The 19,897-nt window shown below is 43.6% G+C and overlaps 1 pseudogene; it reads right to left on the minus strand.

The window, feature by feature from the left end:
- Positions 1-2,155: 2,155 nt before the first annotated feature.
- On the minus strand, positions 2,156-2,507 carry LOC114634402 (annotated as a pseudogene).
- Positions 2,508-19,897: the final 17,390 nt, after the last annotated feature.

Here is a 19,897-nt window from a genome sequence, read left to right on the forward strand (position 1 = left end):
CGACTAAGACAATTAGGCAAGGCCTCTGGTTGGGGGATAGAGTCACCCACTCATCTCCTAATTTTTAACCCAGAATGGCTCCTGTCTAAAGGAAATACAGGGATAAAGTGTAGAGCAGAGACTGAAGAAAAGGCTATCCAGAAATTGTCCCACCTAGAGATCTACCCCATACATAGTCACCAAACCCAGACACTTGCAGATGCCAAGGAGTGCTTGCTGACAAGAGCCTGATCCATCTGTCTCCTGAGAGACTCTGCCAGAGCCTGACAAATCTAGAGATGGATTCTCGAAGCCAATCATTGGACTGAGCACAGGGACCCCAGTGGAGGAGTTAGAGAAAGGACTGAAGGAGCTATAGGGGTCAGCAACCCCATAAGAAAAACAACAATATCAAACAATCAGACCCCCCCAGAGCTCCCAGGGACTAACCACCAACCAAAGAGTACACATGGAGGAACCCATGGCCAGCTACATATGTAGCAGAGGATAGCCTTGTCTGGTATCAATAGGAGGAGAAACCCTTGGTCCTGTGAAGGCTTGATTCCCCAGTGTAGGATAATGCCAGGATGAGAAGTGGGTGAGTGGGAGGGGAAGCACCCTTATAGAAGCAAGGATGGGATGAGGGGGTGGATTGGAGGAGAAACTGGGAAAGCAGATAACATTTGAAATGTAAATACATAAAATATCCAATAAAAAAATTTTAAAAAAGGAGATGTGTGACTTGTCTGAAGACCCCCTTATCTTATGTAATAAAGACCCAGGGGCCACTGGTTTATATTGATTAGTCTTCAATAGGTGATGGCACCATGAAAGCATTAGGAAACCCACTAGGACCAACCTGATTGTCTCAGACATAGATGTGCACTTGTGGAATCTGCTTTTGTAATACCTCATTAATTTTTTAATGTTCACCACATGCATGGCACTGAATGCCTCCCAGGGTGTGTGCTCGTGAGCAAGTCCCTTCAAATGAGCTCTTTCTAAGTCACTGTGTATCCAAGTTATAAAGTTCATGCTGCAAAGCATCACTGTGTTAAAATGGCTTGCTTCAGTGTCTTGTGGAGCCCACCAACCGTTGGCAATTAGCCTGATTTTGCCACCTGAAATGGCATTATTCAGCGCGTTTCTGGAGCAGATCCTACGGATAGGATGATTTCATTTATATTTTCCCCTGCCATCTGCCTTAATACAAAGATAAAACTAAGTAAAGAGGCTCTGCCCCACTGTTACTTTCTTGGCCACAGGATGTTTAATTAAAAACAAAATGACAGTGTGTGATACCATTCCTTTCTTGAAGAAAGGCCATCTTGGCTTTTTTTGGATCCAGATGGACAACAGGAAAGAAAATACATCGTTACGTATAGTAACAGGGGGAGGGTCATGGTGGGGCTTTATCGGAGCTCCCTTTGGAAAAGGAGCTGAACAGAGCTCACTTGCTGCCTTTCTCCTTTCCCTTAAAGTTCCAGCGTGAACTTTGGCCAATGGATGATGCATTGTCCCAAGCTAAAGGCTTCTGGTCTTCCACCTTCAGGTAACATGCATTCTCTCTCTCTCTCTCTCTCTCTCTCTCTCTCTCTCTCGGCATGACAAAGTTTTACTTTTAAATGATTACAAGCACACCAAATAACATGTAACAAGTTGAGTCCTAGCATCCAGTGATTTGGGTTAGGATACACTAACAGCAGCCTGAGCAAGCACATTCACTGTCCTAAAATATCCAGAATTGAGTACTATAAGGCTGGCTGCTTCTTCATAGGTGTTACAAATAGCTATTTACTACTTTTTCATCGATAACGCCCCTGACTTTTAAGAAAGTAGAAGGGAACAATGTATTCCCTTTCTTTCTTCAAAGAATTTTTTTTCCTACTAGACTAATAAAATAAAAGTCAACACTGATACCTGTTACTTGCACGAACACACAGGAAAACAGGTTCCCTATGCTCCTTAAAGACACACAAGGTAAGAAGATGAAACTTCAGGTATGTAATAAGTCTGTACAAAAAGCTAGATTTGATATTCACAAAAAGTGAAGGGTCCAACAACAGCATAGAGAAATAATTTGATGCCTTCCAGAACAGAACTCGAGCTCTGTGGAGGTTTCCTATTCTATGGGAGCAGATCCCATGCCAACCCACAGAGCAGGCGTTTCTGCCTCCTATCCGTTTATGCATTAGTTTTCATGAATTTCTGGCTGGATGTCGCACACAAAGGCCAAGAGATTATGCAGGACTTCAACCCTGTTCTGCTCGAAGTAGTTCTGGAGGATGGTCATCTTCTCCTGGGTTTCCTCTTCCACCTCACTGCTACAACTCTGTGGGACTCAGTGCCCCAGTTTCCTTAGCCTTCAACTCCTCCCTCTGCAAGTGGTACTATTCAATTTCAGCCTGGGCTTCTTCTTTGGCCTACTTCAGCCTCTGGTTCCTTCGCTTTCGGGCCTCTGACACCTTCTCGGCTGCCTGCTTCTCGGGCTGCAGTAGCTGCTGGATGCCCTGCGACTGACTCGCCATTGCTGCGGGTACTCTGGACCAAAAGCCATGGTACTGTTTCTTTACTGGGCTCTGCTTACTTTGTTTCTTCATCAGTGCAGCAGGAGTCTATGAAATGCAGGAAGTATGTGAATCACTCATTTAAAGAATTAACCTAATAGAAGAGAAAGTGGGACATAGTCTTGAACGCATTGATACAAGAGACAATTTCCTGAACAGAATACCAACGACTCAGACTCTAAGTCTGAGTCTAATCAACAATTGATAAATGAGACCTCATGAAACTGAAAAGCTTCTGTAATGCAAAGCATACTGTCAATAGGACAAAACGACAGCCTACAGATTGGGAAAAGATCTTCACTAACCCTACATCTGATAGAGGGCTAACAACCAAAATATATAAAAAACTCAAGAAGTTAGACAACAACAATCCAAAAAGCCCAATTTTAAAAACAGGGTACAGAACTAAGCAGAATTCTTAACAGAGGACTCTCAAATGGCCAAGAAGCACTTTAAGAAACAGTCAGCATCCTTATTTATCAGAGAAATGAAAATAAAAATTGCCAGGGGCCAGCCCCGGCATGGTGGGAGGAAAGAGAACTTTCTTCTTCTTCTCCTCATAGGTTCTTCTTGAGTCAGCCGAGGGGGATGGGAGTGGAGAGCGTGGGTGGGGGGTAAGACTTGGTCTTACGAGATATTTAGGGTTGCTGTGTAATAAAATCTTTCTTATCTGTGCTAGAAAAGTTCACTTACTACTGTAGCTGGCCTGCCCTCTGGTATCCTCTGGCTAGAAACTGCAGCCTCTGGCACTTAACACCTCAGCCGAAAGACTGCAAAGGATTAAGTAAATAGCCTTTGTACTCTCTCAGCAGGAACTGCTGGGCGCTGATTTATGCCTGCTAGTCTGAGGTTGCAGGAAGAAGAAGACACTTAGAGAAGTTATTATAGAGTTTATTACTAAGTGTAAAATGTTTCCTATGAAAGCTATCTAAGGGGAAAGGTGGAAAGGTCCAAAGTGGGGAAAGGGAAAAAATTCTACAAAGGAAAAATTCTAAGGGAAAAAATTCTAGGCAGGGGAAAAGGAAAGGAAAGGACAAAGGGCTCCTAATGAACGTCCCTTTGTCTTTGTCTTCAGTACTTATACATCATTCAGAGTACAAGATCACATGTTACAAAGTTCATCACAAGTTCAAGTTTACAACAGATAATGTTTACATGCATATCCGTTAGGAGTAATTATCTGGCTAAATATCCATCACTATCTAGCTCCACAGGTTCTCTGAAGGTTTAAAACTATAACTAAGAAATTAGTGAAGTTTTGTATAAATAAACCCAGGCAATATTTTCTCTTCTATCCTAGCACCTATAATAAATCATTAGTACTCTTATAGTGACCTTTGGTTAATTGTTTTACAACTTCTTGGAATGTGCTCTGAGCAGGAGAAAGTCTGGTTACTATCTAAAGGCAATTAACTGATCATACTCGGGAGACTGGCAGAGTTCTCATTGTAGTTTTTGACTATCAGAGAGGGACCAAATAGCAGTCCCACTATAAAAGAGCTTAATAATCATTGATATAATATTAGGAATTCTTATAGGATCATCATTAAGACTTAAGAAGTCATCTATTTGTCTATATAGCATCACTACAAGACAGTACATTTTTGTGGATCTGCAGAGATCTGCTCCAAAGGGGTGTGCTATTGCTTAGTAATTATTACTTATGTTTAATAATAACAATAAAAATAATAATGATAATAATAGGAAAAGCATATTAATATCAGGAATCTTTCCTAAAATAAGTCCCTCACAGCCTTGCTAGATAAGGCCTCACTTGTCACAGATTATATAATAATCCAAGGCAAGCATTTCAGGATGATCACCTGCTAATTATTAGCTTATCCCATTATGGCTCCTGACAAAAAAATGACTCTTAGATTCCACCTCCCTCCAATCAGAATGGCTAAGATCAAAAACTCAAGTGACAGCACATGCTGGCTAGGATGTAGAGAAAGAGGACCACTCCTCCATTACTGGTGGGAGGGTAAGCTGGTACAACAACTCTGGAAATCAGTCTGGTGGTTTCTCAGAAAATTGAAAATAGTTCTACCAGAAGACCCAACTATACTGCTCCTGGGCATATACCCAGAAGATCCTCCCCCATACCACAAGGACACTTGCTCAGATATGCTTATAGCAGCTTTATTTGTAATAGCCAGACATTGAAAACAACCCAGATGTCCCTCAACCAAAGAGTGGATACAGAAAATGTGGTACATTTACACAATGGAATACTATTTATCTATTAAAAATGAAGATATCATGAATTTTTCAGGCAAATGGATGGAACTAGAAAATATTGTCCTGAGTGAGGTAACCTAGACCCCCAAAGTACATACATGCCTGGCTGGTGCATATACTCACTGATAAAGTGGATATTAATCATTACGTATAGGATACCCATGATACACCCCACAGACTCAAAGAAGTTAAACATGAAGGAAGGCCCAATTAAAGATGCTTGAGTCTCACTCGTAAGAGGGAGTAAAATAGTCATAAGAAGCAGAGGGAGGGAGGGGACTGGATGGGAGAGGGGAGGGGGAGGGAAATGAGGGAGTGGGAAATCAGGTGTCGGGTGAGACAGGAGAGAAGGCCTGAGGGCCAGGAGAATGAATGGAAATCTGTAGCTGCCGGGGTGGAGAGGGGTGGGGTGAATCTCTAGGAAGTACCAGAGACCTGGCATTGGGGGGAAGTGGCTCTAGGAACCAATGCAGGTGATTTTAGCCAAGATGCCTAATAGTGGGAACAGGGAACCTGAAGAAGCCACCTCCTGTAGCCAGACAGGACTCCCAGTGGAGGGATACGGACACCAACCCACCCACAAAACTTTAGATCCAAAATGTGTTCTGTGTAAAAGAAATGCAGGGACAAGATGGAGCAGAGGCTGAAGGAATGGCCAACCAATAACCAGCCCAACTTGGGACTTATCCCGGTGACAAGCACCAATCCCTGACACTATTAATGATACACTGTGATGCTTGCAGACAGGAGCTTAGCATAACCGTCCTCTGAGAGGCTCCACCCAGCAGCTGACTGAAAAAGATGCAGAGACCCACAGTCAAACAGTGGATGGAGGTCGGGGACTCTTATGGAAGTGTTATAGGAAGGATTGAAGGCCCTGAAGAGGATAGGAACCCCACAGGTAGACCAACAGAGTCATCTAGTCTGGACCCTTGGAGCTCTCAGAGACTGAGCCACCAACCAAAGAGCATACATGGGTTGGACCGAGGTTCTGGCACATATGCAGCAGACGTGCAACTCACTCGCTGTGTGGGTCCCCCAACAGTTGGAGCAGGGATTGTCTCTAAAACTGTAGCCTGACTTTGGAATCCATTCTCCTGCAATAGGGCTGCCTTGTCTGGCCTCAGAGGGAGAGGATGCGCCTAACCCGGCAGAGACTTGAATGTGTTAGGGTAGGGGGATACTCAGGGAGTCCCACCTTTTCAGAGGAGAAGAGGAGGGGAGTGGGGAGAGATGCTGTGAGGTGGGGACTGAGGCGGGGCCAGCGTTTGGGCTGTAAATAAATAAATAACAAAACCAAAGAATTACTGAGTTACTGCAGTGTGGGCTTGAACGGGCTTTTGTTGTCACACCTGTCACCATGACCAATCAATGCCAGGCAATGGCAATATGACCAAACCTAGTCATCCCCAGATGTTGCTACACAGTACTCCTGAAACAGGAAGCATGCTGCCGGGAGCCAAACCCATGAAATTACCTGATGTTCTGGAAAGCCTAGTCAGATAAGGATAAGAAAGGACATTTGCAGGCCTCAGGTCCAGGAACTTAAAGAACGTCTGGCATTTCCTGGGAGCTGGTTACGAGAGTGGGATGGTCTTAGACAATGAGGACTCAATAGTGGGATAGCCTTAAGAAATGACCCTTGCCTAAACTTTCTGTTTTGCTGTGTCTTTATAACCTGCTGCCTGAAATTGAAGTTAGAGAGCTTGACCAGAACCCCAGACGTGCTCTCCTCCTTTGTGTCTCTTGTCCCTTCATTCTTTTGCCCCCTTCCCTAGGGTCTCGTCGAATCCCCCAAGGGCAGGGGCAACATGCCACTCAGCTTTATGGTGGGGCAGCTACTGGTCACCATGCCAATGTTCCTAGGTATTTCTGTGAGTTGAGAAGGAAGTCTATCTTAAATCATTGATGACTCTTGATGACCAGGAAATAAGAAATTCCAGTCTGGCCTTCTGGGGTTTTATGTCATTAATGTTCCTAATAAAAAGCCGAGTGGAGCAGGGCAGCAGTGGCGAGTACAGTGTCAATCCCAGAGCTTGGGAGTGAGAGGCAGGCAGATCCCTGAGTTTGAGATTAGCCTGGTTTACAGAGTCAGTTCTACGACAGCCAGGGCTATGCAGAGAAACTTTGTTTCAGAAAATAAAACACTGGGTAGAGCCTCTTAGTATTGTTTTCTTACCAGTCCATGTTCAGTCTGTCTCTTCTAGTCATCAGGAATGGCTTTGTAATGCTTCACCCAGAGAAGTAATTAGCCAGCAAGTGTTCCTTGGTGTCATCTGGACAGGATCTAATCAGACACCTGATTACCCTCTTTCCAGCCTGTGTCCATTCCCCTCCCCGACCTCCCAGGGTAGCCAGGCCCCTTTCACACAGGGATGGACTGGAGGCAGAGAAACTTAGCTGGGCATGGCTGGGTGCAGGCAGGATTTTGGTTGGTAGCGAGTAAGAAGACAGAAAACACACACTCAGGGACAGCTTCAGAGAACTGGTTGAATTTATTGGGGGGTTGGGGAACAAAGGTTATTTAAACCTTTGGGGGTGGATGTACACCATAGGCAGGGTCCAGGGTGCCTCATTTGCATGAGGAGGCATTCCAGGTGCTGCTGGATATGACTTTATAGTGGAAGAATGTTAAGGCTTAGGTCACTATTGCCTGCTTAGACAGTCATTTGGTGCTATTACTAATGTTATATATATAAAAAAATTCCATGTGCTGTTACTAGGAAACTTTATCATTCCTGAGCTGATTGCATATTTTGTTATGTTCTGTGCTTTGGTGTTCTTGGAAACCAATCACAAGTGAAGTCAATTAGAACTGCTTTGTATAGTTAGCTGCAATCAGCTTGAACCCAAACCAACCACCAGGTAGCACTTCCTGAACCTGTGTATGAGCTTTTATGCTTTTGCCTTTATAAGCTGCCCCTGGCATGGACACCAACATAAGAGACTTCTGTACCAATATAAGAAGCTATTTGGAATGACTTCCATTTTGAGTAGTGGTCTAGTAAAGTTTAAGTTCCCAAGACCTCCCTGGGAATTAACATTGTACTTGGCAGAAAAAGACATGTACAGAGGGTAACTGACATCCTGGTTGACAAGTTAAGACACAAATGTTAGGCAAGGCAAGTCCCCTGCCACAGTTGAATATCCCAACCAATGGGAGCAGGATAAGTGTACAGCAAAGACATGTTCCTAAGGAAGTTCCCCATCACTAAATCCTGATTGGTGGAATAACTAGGCACAGATGTTTAGGAATCTCAAGGCTTAAAAGCTCCGTAGAGTCTTGGCTGGTAGTCACAGCCAGCTCCCGAGTCAGTCTGTGGCCCTGATTCATCAGTCCTGGGGCCAAACGCTCGCTCAATAGTATTTGTGTGTTTTTTAGGCAACCCCTGGACCCCAACGGAGAGGAAATTTAACCTGACTACCAGCTACCTGACATCCTCTAGTGAAGCAAGGGTATGAGGCACAGGGCTACGTGCACCAACCAGTACATGCAGGCCTGGGGCAGGAGGTGAGTGATCCCACTCCTGCCGATCTCAGGACAAGATTTCCAAGGTTTGGACCTTGACTCCACTCTTGTTCCAGGCCTGCTCCTCTGGATCCCACAGCTCCCTCGTCCTCTTGTTCACTTCAGTGACGTTACTGATCTTTAGGTGCAGATGGAGTCTCCCTTACAGACTAGTTAGAGTCACCCCTGGTCCTCAGCTGACCAGTGATAAATTATCACCTCCAATTTGAACTGTGGTGACTGAGCATTCTGATCATTGATAAAATTCTCTCCTGTGTTTCAAAACTTTAAAGGTAATTTGGAGGCTTGGGAAATTCTCCTGAGTATTGAGATTTAAATGAATCCTTGTTGATTGTGCTGTAAGGGTCTGTGACTGGGGAAGAATAATATGCAAGCAAAGAACATTTATTCAGCAGAATTTCCTGCATGCAGGAGGCTCCTCATCTGGAAATGGAGACCCCCTGGTGGACTTGCAGGCTCAGCTTTTATTCAGTTAGTGGAATTCCAGCGAGGGCTGGGCGCTCTTTTACCTCGATTACTTACCTCTATCTTTATGGGTCTGACTGATTCTACAATTGGTTAGGCTCTGGAGTCTTTCCAGGGGTTGCTTACTCATTCAAGTTACCTATTCTTGCTTCAGGCCAGATGTCAAGGTGTCCTTGGATTGACTACCTGAAGCTATGGTTGGCTGACCCCAGGTCCTTGGCTCTAGGTTCTCATATCTGGGAAACAGAAACTTAGGCCTAGTCTCCCAAACTAGTTTGTAGGCTGTCATGGAGTCAGCCTGGCCTTGACTAACTCAGTTCTCTCTGAATGAGTAGTACCTGCATAGTTGCACTATATAGTCTCACCAGTGCTTGAAAAGCACTGCTTTAGACTCTGGGATCTTAGACCCCAATCTACATGTTTTTGAAGAGAGCATGGGAGGGTTGTGGTGGACGAGGTGGCATGTTTTCTAGTACCTTCTACTACAATGTTAGGCAACTATTATCATATAAGGAGACCCCATACATCAACCATGACCTTGTTCCTTAATATGGTGGTCCTCAGATGTATTGTGATTTCATTATTTTGTGGTTAATAACTAATGATGGAAATTAATATAATTAATACAGTGACAGTTACTATTAACCATCTATACACCCAAACAAAAGATACAGAGACCTTTGGAATTACAGTAAGCTTTAAAGCACTGGACCTAGGCAGATTTCAACCCTCTAAGCTATCGTCTGCTTTCATTCCTTGAGCCCCAATATATTACTTTATATATATATATATGGCCCACCATCCATCAGAGGTGGTGGAAAGGAAAGGTTAATAGAGCAAAGGAGGATGTGGGCCTGTTTAGAAATAGTTCTTTGGAGTGAATCCAATCTGTGTTGTCAGGATATCAGCAGTTCAGTTCACACCAACCAGCAGCAGTAGCCTGATCCACTCACAATCACATTTACGAGTCAGCAACCTGCAAATTGATCCAGAAAAAATCGTGAGGCTCTGCCAATCGCCCATGTCTGTGGAAGCAGCAAGAAGCTGCCAGAACAACACCAGAAGTTCTTTGGTGCATTTCTATGAAGTCATGACAAATGATGACCAGTAAAGAATGGCAAGGTGAACTAATATCATACAGCATCATCAGTGAAGACCAGCATCAACAAAGCCTAACGATGACCAGCAAAGAATGGTAAGGTGAACAAATACCACACAGCATCATCCACTGTCTAGGGATTCAACCAATTCAATTTCACCTTATATACATTGGATGTCAGTATAAGAATTCTTTTGTGAAATAGACTGTCTTAGTTAGGGTTTTACTGCTGTGAACAGATACCATGACCAAGGCAACTCTTTTAAGGACAATATTTAATTGGGGCTGGCTTACAGGTTCAGATGTGTAGTCTGCTATCATCAAGGTAGGAGCATGGTAGCAACTAGGCAGACACAGTGTAGGAAGAGCTGAGAGTTCTACATCTTCATCTGAAGGCTGCTAGCAGAATACTGACTTCCAGGCAGCTAGGATGAGGGTCTTAAATCCCACATCCACAGTGACACACCTACTCCAATAAGACTGCACCTTCTAATAGTGCCACTTCCTGGGCCATATATATAAACCATCACATAGACCCATCAAGAGCAAAACTGGCTTAAAACCTACCTATGTCGATACATTTTTTCAGTCTCCTAGATCTTAAAGAATCATGAGGAAAGTCTCCCAAATACTCCAAGTGTTACATTCTTTCACAGCTAATGACCTACCACCATTGCTGCATTTATGACACATCTATCTGTCACCATTGATTCTACTTTCACAAGATGTCACCCTGGTTGGAAGACACTGTTGTGATGCTGAAGATCAGGAGTGGGCAATTGTCTTATAGCAACTAGAGATAAACTGCCCACCAGCCCCATAAGGGCATTCTGATCCAAATGGTCACCTCTCATGGTACACCTGTTATAGGAGCTGCCAGACTTGGCATGAGTAATTTGAGAAGAGAATATTCTGAGGGGGAGATCCAGGCCTCATCTCCTCAAATGGACCACTTATAAAAGACTGGTCGTCACCTGGTTCCAATAACTCATGTCTTGTGACTATCCTAGTGAGGCTTCCATTCAAATGGGTCCACGCCAGAGTTCTACCAGATCTTAACCAGTTAGAAAGTTCCTTTTGCTTATAATAATATCTGCCAACATGCAACAAGTGTAGACAGAATCCAAGACTTGGATACAGCAGCAGCAGCAGTGGGTGACACAGATAATCAGCAGCCCCACTAGATGCTAGAAGGTCCCCAGGGGATACCTCAAGTCCTTGCAGAGTACCATCGGACTCTGCCTGTGCTCACAGAACCTGTGCTCCAGAGAACAAAGGTGAGAGCTGAGAGCCAGGATTCGGACAAGTCATTCTTCAGACAACTCTGGTCATACAGGTGTGGCTGCTATCTACCTGTCCTTTAAGGAAAAGTCAGGCTACTTCAGTTTTGAGGCGTAGTGGGGTCATGAGAAGACAAGCATGGGTTTTTCTTTCTTATTAGCCATGTATACTCCTAACTCATCCAGAGCACCCTATTTGTTTGGCCTAGACTAAAAGAGAGTCATCAGACCCAGACGACTTTGCAAATGGTGCACACTGCCTCAGAGGCGAGCAGGATGTATGGGGTTGACCCTGTTGCAATCTACAGCTGACTGTTTGAAGTTAGTAGTTTTCAATTTATGGTCGAGAAAAATGAGAAGAATTGCTAGAAAAGTTGAGACACCCCAGGGGCTCTTTATCCTGTACAGATAAGCAAAGGTATAAACCATATATCCAAGTCATACATGATTCAGCCCTGTGTGTCTTCTGGCATTTGTTGCTTTGCGGTTTACTATCTGAAAACAGGGAGTGGACTGTAATAAAAATGGTGTTCATACCAGGGTTTTATGCCAGGGATGAGGGGTACTGGCCCCATCTACCTAGGCCTACTACTGTTTATGCAAGAGATTCAGGCCCATGTGGAACCAATGCTAAGTAGCTTAAATGAGGACTGTGTATATAAAGTTAGGCTCAGATATATTCAATTAGCTCCCCTCTCTGGAGTTTTAGAATCTGTTTTACCTGCCCTGTCTCTGTGTCTGCCAAGCAGCTGAGCAGGACTAGATGAAATAATGTTCTCTCATGTTGTTCTCCCACTTGGAAAGTGATTTACTTTCAAAGGTCGTTTTGTAGGTTCCTGCCTTAATTCTGCATTATCCTAACTAAGCTCCTGGCTCTGCTAAATCCCTCTGTTCAGTTAGGGCTCAGTAAACATTTGTTAAGTAAATGGAACAATAACAAAACCTGCACTTTGTACTCTGGTGATAGCTAGCTGCTTCGCGCTAGACTCCAGACTCTGCATTTTTCCGCTTCCACCTCCATTTATCTCCATTGTCTGGTAGTAATTCCTCTCTAAACTCCAACCAGGGCATTTCCTTTAGAAATCTCCACATTCATTCCAGAAGGTTCTCTTTTGCCTTCCTCTCCCTTCCTCTCCCCTTCCTCCCTCTCTTTACCCTTCCTCTTTCTTCTGACTCCATTTTCTTTTCCCATAAATATTTCTCGGGAGGCTGTAGTAGGACTGACATATCAGAGAATTTAATCATCTAGAGTGGGCTAAAGCAGTATTTAAATGAGATTTTTGAATAAATAGAAATGTTGGCCTATGCTATAAAATGCTGGCAGTCTACAGATGAATTTGGTTTTAGAGTCTGGATCCTAAATGAATAATTAATTATATGTATATACAAACTCAAAAAATATTATGATATTACTCTCACCCACTTCTCCCCTTTCTGGAGTTCTTTCTAGTATAAGATATTCATTTAGAATGACACAGGCCGGTATTGACTGAAATTTGTCCATATGGAGTAGAAAGAGGACATCTGGTATATGCAGGCCGTGAGCCAAGACCTTGGCTTTTCACCTTGGTGGTCAAAGCACAAAGATGCTCATTCTGGGAGGGTGAGAATGCCTCTGGGTATAACACAATCTGTGTAAATTCGAATGTTTTTTGAACATCAAAAATGAAGATGGACAAATAAAAACATTAAGAGCCACAGTTGTAACGAAGCAGAGATGTAGGAAAGCAGTCAGAAAGAAGGCTTTTGTCCAACAACATGAAGAAACAGACTGCTACAGAGAACACTGCCGCTCTCCCCCAAAGCTCGGCAGTAGATTAGATTTCTGGGCCCTCTGAAAGTGGAGTGGGGTCTGATTCCATAATTCAAGCAGCCGCAATGAGAACAGATGAACTTAGTTCTATGTGTGAGTTGTTGCTGGATCCAAAGTGTTTTCTTAGTTTAGCTATCTTGAACGCTAAAATTTCTTCTTTTAAAAAGCAGTGTGGACGTAATTGCCTCTGGGTTGATTACCTACTCGAAATATTCATTTAAATGAGCTTGAATTGATACCCACTTCCCCCCAACAAACATACAGTTTTTGTATGTTACAATATAATTATTTTAAGCTTTGTTTGTGTAGTCACCTGGTTTGGGGTGCTTCAGTACAGCAGCCACAGGAAGCTAACAGTAGCATAATACAATGGAGTGGCCTAAATCCCAGATCCCCAACTGAGACTGTCATCACATCCTTCTCGTGACTTTGACATGTTCTCTTGATTTCCCTAAGTGGAAAACAACACCTAGCAATCTTTGAATAAAGATTATGTATGTGCAGTTTCGTGGTGTACTGGGTGTTCTGACAAAGCAGATGAGCTTTTGAGTGACTGGGCACTTAGCTCTGATATCATGATATTCTAGAAAGAATCAACCAGTTAGCTGCATAAGGAAGTACTGAATAAATGGATGGGCTCTCCAATAAAGAATAGCTACAATAATGACTAATTGATTGGTAGCATTTAATCAATGAAAAGCAGGTTGTGAGGCCTGGATGGTTACCACTGACACAATTCAAAGTGACAGGATATGGAAACACCTAGGAGACATACCACTTGGCACAACTGTGAGAGATTCTCTGGATTGAGTTAGCCTCTGGGGATGTCTATGAAAGATTATCTGGGTTAGGTTAACTGAGGTTGGAAGATCTATCTTGTGGCCTATGGTGGTACAACTCTGTGGGTGAGGGTCCTGGACCGAACCAATAGGAAAATTGAGCTACACAGCAGAATGCCCTGCCCACCACCTCCCCACCCTCCAACTCCTGCCATATGGACTGTACCCAGGAACTGTGAAACAAAACCACCTTTTCCTTTAAGTTGCATTTGTCAGGGTGCAATACCAGGAAAAGAGATGGACACACAGATACTATCTGTAGCTATGCTTCACAGTGACTATGACCCCAAGCTCTGAAGAACATAGCCCAAGAGCTGTTGCCAGAAAGAACTGGAGACTGATTCCAAACATAGGTTCTGGTTCCCAAGACCTTAACTCGGGGAATGCTGCCCTCTAATGGTGACCCCACATGGATCTTACTTGGGAAGTATGAGCAAATATTTTGTCTGATTTCTTCCTCAAGAGAAAATTTCAAACACCTTGCCATTTGGCTATCATGACATTGACCTAGTTAATTTGGTTATATTTAATTTCCTTTTACTCCTTTTGACACTAAGAATTAGTGTTCACTCTCATGAAAATTCTGTGTGTGTGTTTTCTTTTCAGCAGCAGCAGGGCAGGACTGAAGATGGGGAGAGACAGGCAACGCTCTGTGAATGTGGGCTTCAGCCATGCCAGGAAGGGTTCCCTGTCTATACAGTCTCTCTACTCGCTTCCTTCTGATTAGAATGACCTTTAACACAGCCAACTATGTTTGGCTCTAGTCATGTCCTTTGTCAGAATGCAAACACTCTGGAGATAGTTAAATGACGCTGTAGTAAAGCAGCCTGGCAGCAGCTTCTCCCTCCTCCCCTCATCTGATTTTCCTGTAATAAATTGATTTGTAAGTAGACTCTAGCTGGGTACTGACTGAATGCTGGAGTCTAGGGGAAGCTTTGATATTGGGATGAATGTGAAAGCGAGGAACTGGAAGGGATCTATTGGCTGTGCTTGGGAGTAAATGAGACTATAGAATACTTAAGCATAAAGTCCATCGTTAGTAAGGAAGTGCTGTATAGTTTCTTTCCCAGTGGGGCATCTTTGGCAATAGCGGACTTGGAGTGAGTCTGAGTCCATGCTTCTGTCATAGGGGGACAGAAGGAATGCTGGTGAGGAACAGAGTTCTTTCCTTGAATTTGACTAGCTCAGTGAAGGGGATGGTTAACCACCCGGCTGTGCAAACAGAAGCTCAGAAGTCATTCTGGTCAACATTTTCTCTCTCAGCTTTTCCTAAGTCTGTGTGGTTATCCTAAATGTCACAACCTGGGACACTTCTTTGGACTCCAGATTCTCATCCTCAGTCATTCTACAGGTTCTCATTGTTGCATCTCAAACCTTGGGGCAAATGGCCCAGGTGCCTGTTTAACACAACAAACAGACCTAGCTGTCAGGTTCTCCTAGTATCCTTCGGTCCCCACATGTACAGGTTATGGCTGGCATACACCATGCTCTATCCTGAACTTTCCAGCCCAGCGGCTGAGCTGACTTGCCTTCAGTGGCTCTTCCTTATATAATCCAGCTCTCTTGGTTATCTGCTCTCTTTTATTCACCCTTTACTTTCCTGGTCTGGCTCTTCCCTCTCCCCTCTCCTGTCTCCTCACAAGGTTCAGAGTCTTGTCCACTCTGGACTTTCCCAGATGTCTGTTGCATATAGTTTTGTGCTACCCACCTTTGCTCTGGGAAGTGGCCACACTACCAGACCCTACCTGGCTTCTCTTGAATCCGATGATGAAAAACACACACGAACATAGTTGTTCATTTTCAATTTGCCTTCTTTGCACAATTGCTGGGCACTACTCTCTCCCACCTGAAAAATGAGCTCTTATAATTACTCTTAGCTCCGTATCTCCTGCCTGCCACAACTTAGTTGGTCGGTGGCATCTAGCCTCTGCTAAACTCCCCTGACCACCCACCTATAAGAATGGCCTGTATGAGATCTCAATCAGCTAGTCAACTTTTCTTCATTAGACGCATCACAAACTCTTTGTCTCTCTTCCCTTGTGTCTCCCTGCCTCCAGGGACCTGGAAGTCCCGCCTATATCTTTGTCCATCAATTAACCCATGGCTTTCTTTACTGACAGATCAAGAACCAATTAGGGAACAGGACCTTAGCATCAAAAACCGCCCCTACAGATGTTTCTGCTTCTGTCTATGTTCTCTTCCTTTTATCCACAATAAACTTTCGTCTCTACCATTCCTAGCAGCAGTCTCTCTCTTTCCTTTTTCTTTATTTCTGTTTTTTTTTTTTTTTTAAGTTCGGTCCTCATATCCACTCATCTGAAGCGGAAGTCCACCTGGTATCTTCCTGAATACATTGTCCCACCCACTCAATGCCATTCAGATTGGAAGACTCCCAAGCATCCTACTAAGCCTTGCATGATCAGACTCTAACCAACTTCACCACACCATCTGCCTTTGAATGTGTTCTCCTCTTCTCTGTCTCTGACACATCTGTGCTCTTTATCCTACCTCACACCTATAGGGGATTAGCACATGGTCCCTCTCTTAACTGTGTTTTGTATCCACACCATTGCTACACACTACTTGAGTACTCTCTTGATGGTAGTTGCACACAGCCCCTGACTTTGATTCACCCAAGTGGCTTGCTTTGGTCAACAAAATTAAATGAAATTCAGAATCCAGATGAAAGAAGCTTTGCATGTCTTCTCTGTGCCCTTAAACCTCTCCCATCATTATAAGAAGAATACGCTCTTTGGTCCAGGAAAAAGGACAAAGGACACAAGGAAATGAACTGCCCCACTGAGCTCAGCACAGATCATGTAAGTAAAGCCCCGTGGACCCACAGGCCTACAAGAAATAATCACTGGCTAATATTTCAACATTTGGGGTGGAATTTGTTATGTTGTAATAGCAAACAGATACACTAGACACAATAATTTGCATTTTCCTCTACTTCTGTTTCTACATGTGGGCTGATGTCATGTTGACTGGGACAAATAGGTGTCAAAGTCCCCTTCACTCCTCTGGGACTTTTCCAAATGAAACAGGGGCTTTCTTGCCAATCTAATTAATCAAGTGGGTAAAATTAGGCACAGAGCTGTCCTTTCCTGTCACAGAAACTATTTATCTCCAGCTGGAAAGGCAAAGCAGTAGAGACCATGCTCTGCAAGCTCAGAGCTGGTTGCCCACTTACACTATAATTATAGGTGAGGCTACGGCTGTCATAGGAGGCAGGGTTTTTTGTTTTTGTTTTTTTTTTTTTTTCTTTTTCGATTTGAAAGGTCATGCTCATTTGAATGGGACTTCCTGTTCTTTTATCCCCAGTCCTTTGAATTTCCTTCTGAAAGGCTGGTGAATATTTTTGGCCATTCTATTTCCTCTACCAGATAAAACCATTACTAAATAGATGCTAATTAAGTCACAGGGCCAACACACTGACAATTGAAAACAAAAACCTGGAGCTCTTGGGACTGTTACACGCTGTCCCCTAGAAGCAGGGCCTCTTGTCCCTGCACTTGTCTTGCTCTCTTATAGAACACTTCAAAAGTGAAGATTTTTGCAGCCACAAATGTAGGGTGATTGTTTTTGTTTTGCTTTTGAAAGTGAAGCAAAGGGCTTGCACGTGAGAACACGAACGTAGATGGAAGCCTAAGGAACTAATAGCCGACACGGCTATTAAGGAATGGAAAGATGCATACACATGTGGACTGATGTGGCTCTTCTCCCTGAAAGAGTTTAAAAATAATTGGTTTAGTCTTGTTCCAACTTGTCCAGAATTCCAAAGCAGACACGGTGAGTGAGGAGAGTAATTTCACTCTTGAAGCTAAAATGCTGTGGATTAGTTTGAGGGTAAAGGTGGGTTGGGGAATAAGGACTTTGGATAATGGATTCTTTCTCCTCCTTTAAATCAGCCACCAGAGTATCTTTAAGTGGTATCTATTTGCAAGAGGACCATTCATTGCTATACAGTGCCTTAAAGACCAACAGTGACCTTACTTAAACCATCTTCAAGAACACAGGAGAGAGTGAGCTAGGGTTGACCTGTTTTCCTTCTTTCTGAAATGCTGCCATTTTACTGGAGTGGTCAGAGCTACTAAAAGATGCCTGTATTCTGACATCTTCCTGTGCCATCTCCCATGGTAGGGCTTCCTCATTTTGGATGTTGGGATAACCCTGAGATCTTTTCAGTTACAAACCTGAGGCCTTACCTGAGAACCTTTAGATGTTGTATGGTAAGGCTGGGAAGTGTGGCTCGTCCCTCCCTGGGAGGGACACCTTACTGCTGTGCTGATGGGCAGCAAGAGTGTCCTCTTCTCTGGGCTTTGCTTGTGGTAAGATTGTGTTGGCTGTATTGATGGCTCTTTAGGGTTTGAAGGCTACATTTTTTGGGTCACAAGGGTAACAGTAAGTGAGAAGAATCCTTTGGACTTCCAAGTAGACTCTTGGGACAGGAACTTGAGGAGCCTGCAGGATAACTCCATCTTCCTCGGGTGGGCATTTCAAGGTGTTTTCTTGCTGAAGCAATGAGTGCCATACCTCTCACCCACTGCCTCTCGATCTTCTCAGAGTAGGAAAGGTGGAAATGCGACCAGGGACTTGTCAGTCAAACTAGAGAAGGTTCCCCTGGCTCTTGTTCTATAGGTTCTGGGGTGGGGGTAGGGGTGACTGTGCCTCTGCACAGGGTAGTTCTATCCTTCCCATGAGGCTAGGAGGACCTATTTCTGGAAGCTTCCAGAAGATACTGTCCAAGTTGCTATTCTGTAGATCACAGGTTATTTCCTTGTTGTCAGTGTTCAAATGCCACCCAGCCTGTGGGTTTCCTTCGTCTTTCTCCAAATGGGAATTATAAGCAGGTTGTTGCATTTTCAGGGAGGAGCAGCTGGGAAGGCTGAAGTGAGAAAAAGTGTCTGAAATGTCAGAGGGAAGCTTATAATTCAGAGGAGGCAGGGAGAGCTCAATTTTCCTCAGTGCCCTTGACATTTTGAAGATAATTTACTCATGTGACTTTGGTATAGTGAATAGCACATTAAATCCATCTAAATGGTGGACTGACATCCACTTTCTGTCTACTTACTATTCCCAAGCAAAAGACCTTTAAAGACATTGGTAAATTAAGAAGCTCCAAAGCCACGTAGCTAACCTCTTTGTGATGATTCTGTTTGAAGAGAGTCAAACATGCACTAGGGGCTCCTTATATCATGCTTGTTTGCATGTGTCATGCATATAGGCATACATTTAGTGCATTTTGGGGATTCCTGATGGGGAAAACAAAGACCCTCCCCTCAATGTTTAAATGATGTGATAACTGATGTGAACCATACACGGTGACACACATGTACAAACCCAGGAGTATTACAGACTCACAACCAGCTTGGACTACATAAAAAAGACTCTAAAAGATATCTTTTAGAGAAAATAAAACATCTGTTAAAAGAAAATCCAGAAAATCCAGTGCTCTGTTTCTCTTGATGACTAGTATTCTTTAGGATTCACACATGCAGAGTTCCTTTCCCATAAATCCTTTCTCCTACTGCAGTAAGGCTGAGTCTGCCATTTGGCCACATGAATCATGGGAATAAAGAAGTGACCTGTGGCATTGGGGTGATGCCAGTTTCTACCCATCCAATCAAAGTCAGTTCTTGATAATTTACAGACATGGTACTCTGGAATAGGTGCTAATACTGTCTCCCCTTGCCATGGGAAACTGGAGGGTGGGTGTAGACCCTGTGTGGGTTATTTGTGATGGAGCATCAGCAGTTAATCACTCATTCTGAGATGCTCAATAATTTCAGTGCCACCATCTGGAACCCTCTGGAAACCCATATGTTTGGACAGGATAGATTTTAGAGTGATTCATCATTCACGTTTTGGTACGATATAATTTTAATTTCATCAGTAGCAGCACTCTTTAGCATCTTCACCAAATATTATTTACTTCCGTGACTTAATAATAGTGAATTCTGAACGTCAACAAATGTTTTTCATGACTTGACCTTGTACTGTTAATGGTTCAGCACTGGCTGAAATGCTGTGGCTCTGTTTATGCTAATTGTGGTTCTGTGGAGAACTATGTGCTCCCATTGTG

Source organism: Grammomys surdaster, unplaced genomic scaffold (assembly GCF_004785775.1).
Source record: "Grammomys surdaster isolate TR1022 unplaced genomic scaffold, NIH_TR_1.0 958, whole genome shotgun sequence".
NCBI classification, from domain to species: Eukaryota; Metazoa; Chordata; class Mammalia; order Rodentia; family Muridae; genus Grammomys; species Grammomys surdaster.